The sequence below is a fragment of the Centropristis striata genome, chromosome 2 (genome assembly GCF_030273125.1).
Source record: "Centropristis striata isolate RG_2023a ecotype Rhode Island chromosome 2, C.striata_1.0, whole genome shotgun sequence".
NCBI classification, from domain to species: Eukaryota; Metazoa; Chordata; class Actinopteri; order Perciformes; family Serranidae; genus Centropristis; species Centropristis striata.
In genome coordinates, this window is record NC_081518.1 from 16,217,708 (window position 1) to 16,234,151 (window position 16,444).

Consider the following 16,444-nt stretch of genomic DNA (forward strand, 5'->3'; position numbering starts at 1 on the left):
CATGCATTAGAGCATGAAATAAGTTACTGCACTGTAAACATATTTAAAATTGCAGTTTCATCATATCTGGTGAAGTGCACGGTCCTATATGTGGCCCTGTGGTAGTGTCCATGAAAAATTGTGGCCCCCTCCAGCATTTAAGTTGCCTATCCCTGTAGTAGAAGCTACATGTTGGACTAAGGATAAGGTAACAGACACCCAGTTTGCTTTTTTTGACTGCAGTTGACATTAAAACAAGTATCTAGCCTGCCCGAAAAACATAGGAGAAGACTCAATGCATTTAACCAGTGTTTGTCTGTTCAGACAAAAGTTTTGGACACATATGACAGCCAGCAGTCCAATGCTGCATGTGCACATGTGCAATATGAGCAGTAAACTACAGGAGTATAAGTCAACCTATAGATGTTAAGGGGCTGACTGTGAAAGAACATGATGAAGAATGGTGATTGCGTACTCAGAGTCATAGTGCCGCCATCATGTGTCCCTTTGCGGGGGGTCTCTGCCTTGTGCTGATCATGACTGGCAGCATTATGAGAGTACTTAAGCTCTACACATCAGTGGCTGCTTGTGTCAGGCATGAAAAGGTTTCCACTCCAGAGAGAGCCAGAGAAAAAAAGAGATACTTCTATCTATTAAGCTTTATTGTGCTGTCATGGAATATCTGTTACCAACTCAAAGCCTTGCAGGCTCCTCTAGCTGAACTCTCATTTTCATCTCAATGTGCAGTGCTGTGTGCTACTGTTCATACAGCTGGAGGCAGGAGGACTCACTCCATTAAAACTCAGCTGTGGCTTTGAAAAGGACTCCTTCTATCTGCTATTCCAATCTGCTGCTTCTAATCTGAGCTCTTTCACATTACAGACATGTACAGCTCAATGAGTTGTATGCTTAAAGGGCACACACACACACACACACACACACACACACACACACACACACACACACACACACACACACACACACACACACACACACACACACACACAAACACACACACACACACACACACACACCCACACAAACATACACACACAGACACACAGACCCCCCCCCCCCCCCACACACACACACACAAACACCCACATTCATACACACACACACACACAGACAAACACACCCACACACACACAAACACCCACATTCATACACACACACACACACACACACACACACACACACACAGACACAAACACCCCCACACGAACACCCACATTCATACACACACACACACACACAAACACACACACACACACACACACACACACACATACACACACGCACACACACACACACACACACACACACACACACACACACAGACCAGTTTTTGTGCATTTGTGCTTTTTTTCAATGGGCAAAATTTCCATATTAACCTTTGAAAATATTGCTATCCAAGTGGTCTGATGGAAAACTAGACCTCTGAACATCGTCTTGGCTCTTTTTTCATATATTTCATACATTTTCACTATAATAATAAAGCAATCAATGTATTTGTACAGCAAATTTCAGACAAAACATGCAGCTCAAAAGAAAAAGAAAATAAAAAAGGCAAAGAGCAGTGGTTAGCATTGCAGACAAAGCAAATCATTGAAAATGCTAGCAAAGTAAATCAGTTTAAAGACAAAAAAAATCATTTAAAACCAAAATCATGTGGGATTCCATGTGAGACATAGACATGGTAAGAGGTGGTGCTCTTAAAATGCCAGGTTAAGGAGATATGCTTTTAAAAGTTGTTTAATAGTTTGAACAGTGGGAACATGTGATGCTGCATTGTTTTGTGCTAGCTGCTGGCTCCTCTGAGGCCCACAAGCCAAGGTTATTGTAGTTAACGAAACTAAGGAAATAACGAAAACTAGAATGGAAAAAACATCTTTCGGCAACTGAAATAAAAATAAAAACGAGTTTTTAAAAAAACGATAACTAACTGAAAGTGTATTGTGCGGTTAGAAAACTAAAACTAACAAAAATTATAGTGAAAATGTCCTTCGTTTCCGTCTTTGTCAACTTTTTTCATACATAAAGCTTTTTGGTTGATATGAAATCTATTTCATCGATCTGGTTTTATGACTTACAACTAATAAACTAATAAATAATGACATAAACATTTATTGTGACCTTATTAAATCTGGCACCCAACAAATATCCCATTACAAAAAAACAAAAACTAATAAAAACTAAACTAAAACTAAAAGTATTTTCTAAAAAAAAACAAAAAAACAATTAAAACTAGCAAACACACTCTAAAAACTCATTAAAACTAACTGAATTTGAAAAAAAAAATTGACAACGAAATTAAAACTAAAACTAATGAAAAATCCCAAACTATTATAACCTTGCCACAAGCTTTGTCACATAATTCTATCACAGATGATTCAGGGGGAGCTCTGACATTTTTGCCTGACATAGTTTTTGTCTCAAGGAGGGAAGGATCCCTTACACCTTGTACAAACTGATTCTTTAACGACACTTTCTCATTAGCAACAGAGCTAGGGTAGCGTTTTAGTACTTGAGTTCTTTAAGTTCTGTAGCAGCACTCGCCAATGAGGTGTCACGTAAATGTATGTGCTCTATAAAGCAGCTTTCAGTTTGCAAACGTTATCTTGAATTATAACTAAATATACATGTCAGCAGAAAATCTGCATGGCAACAAATATAGCCTATGAATGGTAGAATGTATGGTAGAAATGTAATTATAATAGCAGAGAAAATTATTGAAAAAAAGAAAGAAACATCTATCTATAAAAGCAAGAAGTGTCTGTGTGTGTGTGTGTGTGTGTGTGTGTCTAGGGCAGGGGTTCCCTGGCTGTGACCAAAACATTTATACCAAAGAAAACGGTTATTGTTATTATTATTAACGTTTTAATTTTTATTAAACATTGGTGTAGGTCCAAAGCATTTTGTGTCTTGTCTTCAAGTGTAAAAATGTGCAGCTTTTACACGGCATAAAAACATTTTTTTTTTTTACTCTCTGGTCAACTTAAATGTGCACCATAGCTTAAAAAAGTCTACGACATGCCACCTTAACCTCAACATTTAGCCAACTTCAAGTCCAGTTTTAAGTTTCCCTCGCTGGGCTAGCTTTCGATTCCAAATCTTCTGAGATTTTGTCAAGTGTCAAGCATCTCATTTGCACTTTGGTTGTCACTGCTTTATGACAAAATCATATTGATAAATGCTAATTATGACCTATTAGTAAAGCTGGTAGGCTAGTTTAGACTTAGTAGGCTGTTTTATCGTCATTGTAAGGTTTGAAATAAGGTTTGCGGCTCCATTCCCAAATTTTTTCCCTTTTTCTGACCGTTAGTCAGACTGACCTCAGATTTCGTATGTGGCTTGCGCATGGCATGGAGGTGTGCATCCTCGATTTTGAAGATTTTTGAATTCATTTTTCAAAATATAATTTTTTTACGTAGGACATTGCATTGTTTCTGATCTGACGCCTTTTAGTGGAGCTCCGCCCCCTTTTAGGGAAGCTCCGCCCCATTGTGTGATAGACCTACACCTGGTCAGTAACACAATTCTCTCTGGATTTACACCCTGACTCATCTCACTGTAAGTCTCTTTAGCCTACCTATCTTTAGGAGTTTTAAAGTGCGCTACAAGGTTTGATTTTCCAATAATATTCAAATAGTTTCCAGTGAATATCAATGTTCAATGTGTATGTGCTGGATGGTGTGGTACCTTATGAAAAGTAAGTATTTTATGGAGTTGCAGACGTTGTAGTGTGGCATGTAATGTGCAAATTCTGTTATTCACGATTAGGGTTCAACTACCTGCGATGTCCTGCTATAAGCAACAATATATGAAACACAATGGTTATCAATCAATCTACACATTCCTCAATTCACCTAATATCCCTTACTCACATTATTCACATCCATCTGTTTGTGCTGCATGTAAACTTATTCCCTCCTATATCTGTGTCTGTATATGTTTCACCATGTTGAATGATCAAGTTTCTTTTTCTTAAAATAACTATTTCTGTGTCTCTTTATATCTCTATATGTACATCCATGTATTACCCAATATACACTTTGTATATTAACGCTACGCAAGAGTATTACACCTCATTGTACATCACACTTCATCACACACAACCTCATTTGGCCATAAATGAAAAATCTACTTAACTCCCACTATACAAATACATATTTCCTACGGCTACTGCACTAGTATTTTATAATAATAAAAAGTAAAAGTAACCTACTGAACTAAATTTGTTTTTAAATTAGGCAGTTTGATCTAATTTCTTAACTGTACATCAAAATGCATTGCAAAGCGACTAGAAAAGCGATATATAAGTGCATTACCATTTACCATGAGATAGTAATGCATGCTAACAAGAATATTTCAGAACCAAGATGCCGACAACCCCGGCTTTAACAAAGCCAAGCCTTTCTCCAGAAGGCCTGACGTGCTGAAGCTTTTTGACAATGTCACAGTGGAAAGTGGTGAACTACATGATTTTTAATATCTCATAATACTGTGATTATGACGACCTCATTTTCACTTGTACAGTCATATCAAAACAAAGTGGAAGAAGTATTCAGATCCCTTACTTAAGTAAAAGTACTAACACCACACTGTGAAATGACTCCACTACAAGTATAAGTCCTGTATTCAAAACTTACTTAAAGAACAAAAGTACAAGCATCAAAATGTACTTAAAGTATCAAAAGTAAAAGTACTCATCCTGCAGAATAGCCCCAATTGTTATATAAATATTCCAAATATATTATTAGATTATTACTATTGTTTCATACAAACATGTCAGCAACTTCTTGATAAACTGTTAAGTGGTTTAATTTTTTTTTTTTTTAAAGCGCTAACAGTTCAAACTGATTGTTTTGATGTTTTTCAGGTCTTGCCCTGAAAGCTTTAAGTTCACCTGCTCTGCATCTGAGTCCTGACAAACTAATTGTTGGCCAAAGGTGAGAGCAACAACTCTTCTTCACTTTACCAATTCATGTGTTTATGATATACAATTTTGAGTTGTTCATTATTGTTACAAATTTTGGTTAAAAAAAAAAAGTCATTACTAATTGCTTTCAATTTTGTTACAAAATAAGTGAGATGATTTTAAAGCAACACTAATAACTCTTTTGGCCACTTGAGGGCAGAGCTCCACAACAAGCTAAACATCACATACAGAAGCTCTCTGATATATCATTGACTTTTACAGTTGTTATGGAAACCTCATCAGCAAACAGTTCTTTGATTACACATCTGGTTGCATGCATTTATGTGTTTATGTTCACCCAAAGACTGTAAATACAAAATGTATTCTCTTTTTAGGTGTTGGTGCCAAGTTCTAAGTATCTAGGTGTATACCTGGATAATAAGTTGGACTGGTCGCTAAACACAGACGCTCTCTACAAAAAGGGGCAGAGCCGCCTCTTTTCTTCTTGAAGCTCAGATCTGTGGACATGTGTAGTGCGATGCTGCAGATGTTTTATCAGTCTGTGGTGGTAGTGTGTTGTTTTATGCTGCAGTCTGCTGGGGAGGCAGCATCACACACAGAGATGAAGGCGGTTGGACAGACTGGTCTAAAGAGCTGGTTCTGTGGTTGGAGTCAGGTTGGACACACTGGAGGAGGTGGTGGAGAGATGACCTGTCAACATGTTCCAGGCCATCCTGAAATACCCAGATCATCTGCTACACAAAACCTTTATGGACCAAAAAAACAGCAGTGGACGGCTCCTCTCTCTCTGTTGCAGGACGGAGAGACACAAAAGATCCTTCTCTCCTACAGCCATCAGGCTGTCTCATTCTAACAGAGATTCTACCAGACTAACTGGATTTACACTCGGGGATAAATAAAGTCATTTTGATTTGATTTAATTTGATTTGATGACTCTGTCGTGGGGAATAGAAAACACTGGAGGTGGAGACATCATAAACTGTTCTGCAGAGAGGCATATAGGTTCACACTCTTTTGGCCTAAATTAATAACTGCACTTGCCATGTTTCCTCAACTGATTTCACCTGATTAAAAAAAAACTGATTAAAACATTTTTACCCTTTTATTTTTCTTTTCTATCTCTAACTCTGTTTTTGGATTGAGTTTTTATTACTATTTTATTGTTTTTAGTGTTTTATTGTTTTCATTGTTTTGTTTTTTATAACTTTGTGTATGATTTTATTCTATTTTAATAACTGTACAGCACTTTGGTCAACTGAGGTTGTTTTTAAATGTGGTCTATAAATAAACTTTGACTTGACTGACTGTGATGAAGACACGCTGGTGTTGAAATGTTGGTGTTTGTACTCAGTTAAAGGCTGCATACTAATGGGGGATGTTTAGAGAACCATTTCCAACAGAGCTATTGTTTATATAGAAATATTAGAAAAGAAAGATCGAAGGAAAGCCTGCCCTCATGCTGCATCGCTGCATAAACCTAGGTCAGTGGTTTATAATATTAAAACCACTGAAACTGCAGCTTTTGTTACAACCGTGAAACCGTATGTGTATGTGTAATGAAGTGTGTGCTGTCTTTAGATCATGCCGCTGTACCGTTAAGCGCGAGACGTGAAACGTACACGTGTTGTAATGCGTGATACTGACACACGACCTTTTCTGTCAATTAGGTTGGAGAACTTGTTGAGGATATGATATTGTTATCTCACATCACTTAACGCTGCTGGAGCCGATGGCTACAGCCCATGGGTGTTGAACACATGATAACCAGGTGTGAACCTCTATAACCTGATACAATCATACATCTGCTGCAGAGGGCATAATGCATTCCTGGACAGACTCAACACTGCAGTACGGATTATGATTTTTGAAGCAACTTAAGAAGTTAAAGAGCACACAGGTCTTGATCTCTTGCATTGAGGACTACCTGAAGGGCAGATTGCAGTCCATGAGGCTCCAGAACCGTGTGTCCGAGTGTGGTGAGCAACATGGAGCTCCTCAGGGCACTGTTCTGTCTCCTTCTCTGTTCATCAGCTACACATCGGACGATCAGTACAACAATGACTTGTGTCACCTCCAGTCCTTCTGTGAACTGCCTTTAACATGCTGTTTCAAAAGGAGTTCCTGAGTTAGAGGCTTTCCAGCTGATTTCAAGCCAAAACTCAGAACTGGTCCCTACCAGGTCAACTTCACAGGATTAGTTACCATGGTGATCTAGCCAGGTTAGAGGAGAGCCACCTTTGTGATACTGAAAACCCAGGTTTAACCTGAAGTAACCTCACCAACCCTAAAATCCAGCTTTGTAGTACAGGACTCAGGTAGTTTCAGAAGGTGTCAGGTAGAATATGATACAGTATTTTGTTCCCAACTACAAATGTATGAAAGTGATGAGGAAATCTTGAATTGTGTTCCAGTATAGCTTTTTCCTGTATCGGTCCATTGTTTTATTATAAATGAATTATAAGACTACGTTCAACAGCAACCTAGGCTCTGTTTTTGTGACAGCATGAAGAAAAATAAGACTTTAAAAGCGTGAAACAGACTTCTCATTTAGCCTCCAAGATGTTCAAGGGCAGCCTATGGTGAAACCAAAACATCCTGACTACATCAAGAGAAAGATGAGTGGGAACCTTGCTGCCCACGCTGCAGGAGATGAAATGTCTGGTTTGTGTAATGTAATTCTGCAGAATAGTTGTGCTGAATTCACACCAGTCAGTCAACAGCTTGCAGGTACAGTTTCTCTGGGATAAAACTGACCTTTAATTGCATTAGTGCTTGTGTGCACTCGCCATTTCAGACACTCCATCTGTGTGGCCTTTCCTCGCTCACCAGGGTTAACCTTGTGTTGAGGAGCTGTGGAGATCAGCTGTCTGGAGGGGAGCAGGGTGAACCGGGTTTGAGTGCTCACATCATTGTAAAGACTGAGGAGGACGAGCACAGACGGCGCTCCTCACCTGAATACACAGTGACAGCCTCTCCAGGGCAGAGGGATGCGCCGGCTCACTGGCCTTTATTTTTTCTGGTTTATCTTTCGTCATCTCTACTACAGCATGGACCCTTGCACTTGTCGCGGTCTTCTATCTCAGTGGTTCTCAAATTAGGGTACGCGTACCCCTGGGGGTACATGAAGGCACTCCAGGGGGTACATGAGATTTTAAAATATACATTTAAAAAGTAGCATCCATGCGAAAATCCTTTAAAAATAATTATTTAATGAATATTTAAGGAAAATATAAGTATAAGTTCATAAAATGAATTTTATATTCAGTAGGCTATTCATCTTCATGATCCTAAAAACCCAGAGTGTCCCCCATACCAGGAGGGTTGGACCCAACCTGTCATATGCCACCTGGCATCACCTTTCAATCACTTGAAAACTCAAAGATGGAGTCGTGGTTGAAGCGTAGCAGTTATAGTTTTAAATGGTTATATGCTCACTGTTTTTACTACATTATTGCAATAAATTTATTTGCAATAAATTTAGTCATGGATTATTAACATTTAAAATGTTTTTTTTCAAATGTTTGAATTTTGTATGTGTTTATCAGTTCCAAAGTTTAATAAATCAGACACTGATGGCGGGGTACTTGGTTGAAAAAATATTTCACAGGGGGTACATCACTGAAAAATGCTTGAGAACCACTGATCTATCTGACCTTTTAGCGTGGTGAACCATATGTTACATCTTTTTTTAATGTTGGTGATCTCCAAAAGCTTGAACTGTCCTGCTTGCTCTCATCCAGTCATAAACTGTGTACAGCATCATGTAAATCATCTGTTGTATCTGTGCTTGACCATTGGTTTCATGTTCACATGCTTCTTTAAACATTATATAGATTTCCAATGTAGTCACATGAAGGCATAATTTCCACAGGGAATGGAGGCTCCTGCTTCCTGTTTTTGTCCCCCTCACTTTTGTTATTTCAGTTTGATTTAGTTCTTACAATCTCTTATCTTACAGCCCAGCTGCAAAAAATCTGAAGGAGATATATATATTTTTTCCCACATCTTTTTATTAAGGTTTTCCAATAAAATTACATAAAGTGGTATCTAACAGCGTGGGGAAAAAGACATTCAATATGACAATGTATTGTATAACAGTATGACGACAAGAACTCTAAGCCCAATCCCACCCATCCACCCACAAAACCACCCACATCAGGTCTGAACCACACTGGGACAAACAGCGCACACATACACAGAAAAAGAAAAAAGAGAGCAAAGTTAAGAAAAAATAAGTGAATAAATGAATAATACAAAATATATTTAAATAATAATAATAATAAAATAAATAAATTAAAATACATTGAATCAAAAATATTAATAATAAAAAATAAATAGATAAAAATAAAATAAAAATAGGGGGGGGGCGTCTAGAGATAGGCCAGGAGAGCCAACAAACTCCAAGAAGGGGTGCCAGATGTCATGAAATCTCTTGATGGGGCCACAGAGTGAAAACCTAAGTTTTTAAAATTTCAAGTTATAAAGGACTTCTTTAACCCAGCGATTATATGATGGGGGGCGGGTGAGCTTCCAATCAAGAAGAATCAGCCGGCGAGCCAGCAAGGTTGAGAAAGTCAGGGCCCGTCTCACCGCAGCCGAGAGGGATTCCCCATTTAAATGGAGAAAGTTCTTTTTGACAGTCTCTAATTTTGAAAAAACGAAAGAGGTGAGAGCCCGGCAAGTTAAATTTTGACGAGAGTTATGTTTAAGACAAAAAAATACCATCAGTGTACAGATCCTTAATGCTAATGATACCTTTACTGTACCAAGTTTTGAATGCTGGGTCTATGTTAGAAGGTCTGAAGGCATGGTTTTTAAAAAGTGGGGAGAGGCTGGATTGGCCCTGCAGGCCAAAGTTTTTCCTGAGTTGGCTCCATATTTTCAGTGAGGCAGACACAATTGGGTTTGCTCTCAAAAGGGTTACAGGGAGGGGAAGCTGGGAACATAGGACAGAGCGTAAAGAGAGGTGCGAGGTCGCCCTTTCTAAGATTTCTAAGATTTTTTGTACATTAGCAGCCCAGTAACATCGCCTCAGGTTTGGGAGCGCAAGGCCTCCATCCCTTTTGGGTGATTGTAAAATTGTCTTTCGAAATTCGAGCCAATTTATTTCCCCATAAAAATGTGGATATTATTCCATCTAATTTGTCAAAAAATTATTTAGTAATGTATATGGGGATGTGCTGGAAAAGGTAGAGAAATCTGGGCATGACAACCATCTTAATCAGATTTATCCAACCCGCGAGAGATAGTGGTAAAGCGGACCAGTGGCCGAAGTCCCTCTCAGTCTTCTCCACTAAAGGCAGGAAGTTAGTACTGAACATATTGGATATAGATTCTGTGATGAAAACGTCTAAGTAGCGGAAGCCGTTGTCAGCCCACTGAAATGGAGTTAAAGAGCGCGAAAGTTGCTTAGCCGGTGAATTAATTGGGAACAGTTTGCTCTTTTGATAGTTTAATTTGTATCCGGAATGTGCACCAAACTCCTGCAGAATGTTAAGAATCACGGGTAAAGAGGTAATTGGATTTGAGATGTACAGAAGCAAATCATCCGCGTATAATGAAACCTTATGTGTTGTGCCCAATTGAGTGATACCCTCAAAACCTTTCTCTGAGCAAAGCCAGAGCGCCAGGGGCTCTATAGCGATTAGAAGCTAATAAAAGTGGTGACAGGAGGCAGCCCTGTCTCGTGCCTCTCTGGAGAGAGAAGGGAGGTGATAGCGTATCATTCGTTTGCACTGAGGCCATGGGGGAAGAATATAAAAGCTTAACCCAGAGAATAAAATAGTTGTCAAGGCCAAATCTATCCATCACCTCATAAAGATTCTCCCCCTCTACTCTGTTGAACACTTTTTCAGCGTCAAGGGATACTACTATCTCAGGGGTCTCTGAGTTCGATGAATGAATAATGTTAAGTGGTCGCCTGGTGTTGTGGGAGGACTGTCGGTCCGGTATGAAACCTGTTTGGTCCAGAGAGATAACTGAGGGCAACACCCGCTGTAGACGGAGAGCAAGGATTTTTGAAAGAATTTTAAGGTCTACATTAAGAAGCGAGATCGGTCTGTAGCTCTTGCAGAGTAATGGATCCTTCTCTTTTTTTTAAATTAGGGAGCTACTGGCCCTCGACGGACCAACTAGAAATGCCTCATTATACATGTCTCTAAGAACTGGAGCCAGGCAATCTGAAAAAGTTTTATAATATTCCGTGGTAGAGCCATCAGGTCCCGGTGATTTACTACTCTGTAATGATGTAATGGCTTCCTGGACCTCAACAGTTGTTATGAGTCCTCCTACACCTCTTGCCATTTCAACGTCTATTTGGGGAAAGATAATGTTGCTAAATGTATCGTATGTAACCGAGGGATGATCAGTAGTGTAGAGGTCAGTGTAAAATTTGGCAAAGGTTTCATTGATTTTGACCGGATCAGTATAGGTCTCTCCCTGGTCGGACTTAATGGCTGAGATTAATCTCGAAGATGCTTCAGCCCTGGCCTGATGAGCCAGAAGCTTTCCTGCCTTGTCGCCAGATTTAAAAAAAGCGATGTCTGGATTTGAGTATTTGTTGCTTCGCTTTGTTTGTAGATGCCAACTCGAAGTCTGTTTGTAGCTTTAGGCGTTCTTTATAGAGATTAGGATCTGGGTTAGATGCATATCTGTTGTCAACATTTTTTATTTGTTTTATCAAATCCGACGTATGGGATGTTTCAATTTTCTTCAAGTTTGAGACAAAAGAGATTAGTTGACCCCTGATATAGGCTTTCGAGGCCTCCCACAACACTCCTCTTTTAGTTTCCAACAAGTCATTCAATTCAAAGAACAGTGTTATTTGGGAGCGCAAAAATTGTCGATAACAGTCCTCAGATAGTAACGCAGAGTTAAACCTCCATTGTCTAAAGGGTTTAATCTGTACACGAAAATGTAGGTCAAGGGAGGTCAGGGCATGGTCCGAAATGACAATGCTGTGATAATCACAGGAGTTAACATTGGGTAGTCTGTTGTCCAGGAGGAAGAAGTCTATACGAGAATACGTGCGGTGTACATGTGAGAAGAAAGAGAAGAGTTTAGTTGTGGGAAATTCACGCTGCCATGGGTCCGAAAGCCCAAATTGTTCAGCGAAAGTGCTAAGCGTCCTAGCTGACTTGGTCAGAGGGAACACCTTATTAGAGGATCTGTCAAGTGTTGGGTCTTGGACCAAATTGAAATCTCCCCCCACAATAATGTGGTAGTTATAAATATTTGGAAAGGACGTAAAAAGTTTGGTTATAAATGCACTGTCATCCCAATTAGGGCCGTAGACATTTGTGAGAACAATTGGGACACCCTGTAATTTGCCAGAGACAATAATAAAGCGGCCTGTGGGATCCGCCACAGTTTTGTGAGGTTCAAACTGGATGTTTTTACAAATGAGAATAGCTGTACCCCTGGCCTTTACATTAAATTTAGGATGAAATAGGTGACCAACCCACGCTCTTTTGAGTCCTCTTTAGCACCTCTTTATTGTGCAGATGGGTCTCCTGAATAAAAAATATGTCCCCTTTGAGCTGTTGTAAGTGAGCCATGATTCTACCAGATTTGGTGGCGCCCCCTACTCCTCTCACATTCCATGAAACAAACCTGAGTATGTCACTTGTGTTGGTCATACCTTACCATCTCCAGATAGGAGAACAGGGCTGCGGTGTAAACGGAACGGGAGGGGGGCAGTTGTGCGGGAGCAGGTAGCTGTGGCCAACTCGGAAGTGGCGGATGTCGGAGGGAGGGGAGAGGAGAAAAAAAAAAGAGAAGGAAAAAAAGGGGGGGTGACTGACTGAACAGGATAAAACACAATCACAATCACATTAAACACACACATACCTGACCAATGACTTAACCTCAATCCCAGGACCTGAAATTCCCATTGTGTTAACAGAGCCTTAGGTGTCCATTGCACAGTGATGCACTGTCCTTGCATCTGCCTGGATCTTCCAGTCCTAGCTCCAACCTGCCCATATCTTAGTATGGCACATGAGTTCAATGAATTAAAAAAAAAAAAAACAGACGTTACAACTGTAAACAAACCAGCAACCTAGTAAAGTTGCAAACATGGTGCACAGCACTCCCAGCTTTTATGAATGAAAATGTTGACGATGATTCATGAGTCATTACAGCAGTTAACTACTGCGAATTGAAAGATACAAGTGAGCAAGTAAATAGTAAGACACTGGTGAGCAAATACAGCAAGGCAATATTACAGAGAAATATGTGGGAAAAAACGATCTTAAATTCAACAGAGGAAGAGCCGTTCCGCATAAGTTAAGCACAGTCACCATAGTAGAAAATATAACGTACGGCTTTAAACGGTAGTGATTTCGGGGGAGCAATAACAAGTTAACCTAGCGCCAAACATGGCTACTTGCTAAAAACAACCGGGCCAAAATCAGGCCCTGACGTGTAACGTTGGCACAACATAGTAGAGGAAACAGTCTAAACACAGGCGAACATAGCCGTTATAAAGAAAGCACAGTACAAAAATTAACTGTACTGAAACCAAGAAGCCCTTTATCCGTCAGTCAATGGGTTAGCAATTTTAATTTAGCCGAGAGGCAGCTAATTGCTTATAACAACAAAGCTGGGGCTGAGCCCCAGCATAGACTGTCGGGTATCCATAGTAGCCCTGTAAGAGCGTATCCGATGAAGTCAGCCCTCTTAAACCCGGAGCAGTGTCGGCGGCGAGACTCGATGAAGTCCTGGGCGTCCTTGGGGGACGCGAGCCGTCTCCTCTTTCCCTCTGTGGTCATGATGAACAGCTTAGCCGGGTAATGGAGGGCGGGCTTGAGGTCGAGGTTGTAGAGCTCCTTCATAACGTCGCGATACACCGATCGTTGTTCCAGTATCTCGGGGCAGTAGCCCTCGAATATGTGGATCGGAGAGTCTTTATATTTGAGCTTGCCCCGCAGCTTTCGGGCCTCGCGCACCACTAGTTTGCAGGTCTGGAATTTGTGGAAGCATATCACGACTGCCCTGGGCTTCTCACCTGGGCTTGGCTTAGCTGCTAGCATGCGATGGGCCCGGTCTAACTCCGGGGCTGATGTCAAAGTATGATCCCCAAATACCTCATGTAAGAGCTGGGAGAAAAACGCTGTTGGCTGGGGATCCTCGATGCCCTCGGGAAGGCCAACAATCCTGATATTGTTCCGGCGGCTTCTGCTCTCCAGATCAGTTAGCTTAGCTTTTAGCATGACGTTCTCCTCGGCTGCTGTGGTTAACTTCATCTCCATGGCACGCATATCCTGGCTAGTCGCTGTGGCCGTGCCTTCCAGCGAAGAGAGGCGCTGTTGGTGATCTACCAAGGTGGCCTGGATATGTCCAACTTCGTTTCAAGTTTGGAGAACGTTGTCGTGAATACCGCCTGGAGCGACGCCTTGTGGTCTGTTAGCATAGTCGTTAGCGTAGCCACCGTAACGGTGCTGGTTGCCGATTCTTCCTTCTTTTGCTCATCTCTCTTAGCTCTGTTAGACATAATTCCTATGTGGGAGAGTGCTGATGACTAGCTGAATATTTATGGCTAGTTATGTTGTCATGGTAGAACTCTTAGGCGTGTTTAAAAGTTAGCAGGTCGGGAGCGTGGAGAAGTGCGACTACTCCATTTTGCTGCGTACCGAATGTCCTCGGAGATATAGTTTGATGTTCATCTATTGTAGGCCACCTATCAAATATTACTGTGCATTCACAGTAATTCATCTTTACAAGCAGCAGCAAGGATAACCATAGACGATACTACTCCTGTACTGTTACTTTAATGAAATCTTACTCTAGTAAACTAAATGTACATGTATTGTTATTAGAGTAGATGTTACTGCATACACTTTTTTTTTTTTGTTCAGTAAAAATGTCTTGTTCAGCGTTTGGTTGGACTAACAGACACTCCAAGGAGTCCATGCTCATTTTTCTGAGGTAAGTAACGTACATTTTGTTTTTGTTTTTTGCTCGCCAAAATGAACGTCCTAGTTTAAGCTGACATGAATCAGTCAGGTTGAGGTGTAGAGAGACGTGTAGTCAGTGTCGTCAGATTCCTCTCGCTCCTTGTACTGTTCTCTTTATGTGTTTTACTTCCAAAGTGTTTACATAAATAAACAGACAGCCAAACTCCTTTTCAAGAGCCAGGAAATGAGCATGCTTGCTCCTTTAATGACTTCTTTCACAGCAGGTCAAGTCAGGATGACACATTGAATTGGAGTAAAACTAGAAAAGAAAATACAAAAATGTGCTTAATAGCACATGTGCTATGACAGAAATATGCAAATATAAACAGTCTACCATTACTAATGATAAATGAGATGTACAACAGGCAAGTATAGGCACTATAAGTAACAGATCTCAGGCGAGTAGCAAGGTACGTATTATGACAGTAAAGTCATCTCATAGGCCCACACACAAAGTTAAAAAAACTTGAACAATCCTACAAAAACGTCTGTCAAAAGTAATCAATATCAATTGTCAAATATGTTAAGAACATCCAAAACTTACAGCCATTGCTTTCTGAGGGATTCACACGAAAGATTTTGCTGGATTCAACATGGGACACCATACATCGGCAGTCGCTCTTTTCTCTCTTTACATGTCTTCACTACTTCGTGTTTCCTGTTTCTTTTCAACCTTCAAAGTAAAAGCTCAAGCATATTTTTCAGGAAATAACAATACAAATACATTTTTAACAGTTAACTTGAACTCTTCATATATTAAAGGCAATCAGGGCAGAACACTACTCTTCAGTCCAAATATGGTCTGCTCCACGTATCGGAAACAAGATGGCAACACAAGATGGCGACGAGTGTAGCGCTGAACTCGAGGCCACAAACCAACGGGTGACGTCACGGTGACTACATCCATAATTTATATACAGTCTATACTCTCTCCTAGTGACTTTGTCCTGTCACTGCTAGCCCAACTACAAAAACTATTCGATTAAGTTCAGGAAAGATTTTGTTCATTTTTTTTGAAAAAAAAAAAGTCTCCCATGTCAAAGTCACATGCTTCATGAACCCAAACATCATGAACTGTTGTGTATGGATACCATCATGCTAGAGTGTCAGGCAACAAATAATTGTCATATATCTATTATTTTTGCTCCATATAAATCTGTCCCCTTCACCCTAGATCCATCCATCCTTCCATTCTCTTCCGCTTATCTGGGGCTGGGTCGTGGGGGCAGCAGGATAAGCAAGGCATTCCAGACGTCCCTCTCCCCAGCCACAATGTCCAGCTCCTCCTGGGGGACCCCGAGGCGTTCCCAGGCCAGACGAGAGAGAATAATCCGAGAGAGTGTAATCCCTCCACCATGTTCTGGGTCTTCCCCGGGGCCTCCTACCAGTTGGACATGTCCGGAACACCTCTAACGGGAGGCGCCCGGGAGGATCCTTACCAGATGATCAACCTTCCTTAGCTGGCTCCTTTCGACATGAAGGAGCAGTGGCTCTACTCCCAGCTCCCTCCGGATGTCTGAGCTCCTCACCCTATCTCTAAGGCTGAGCGCAGCCACCCTACGGAGGA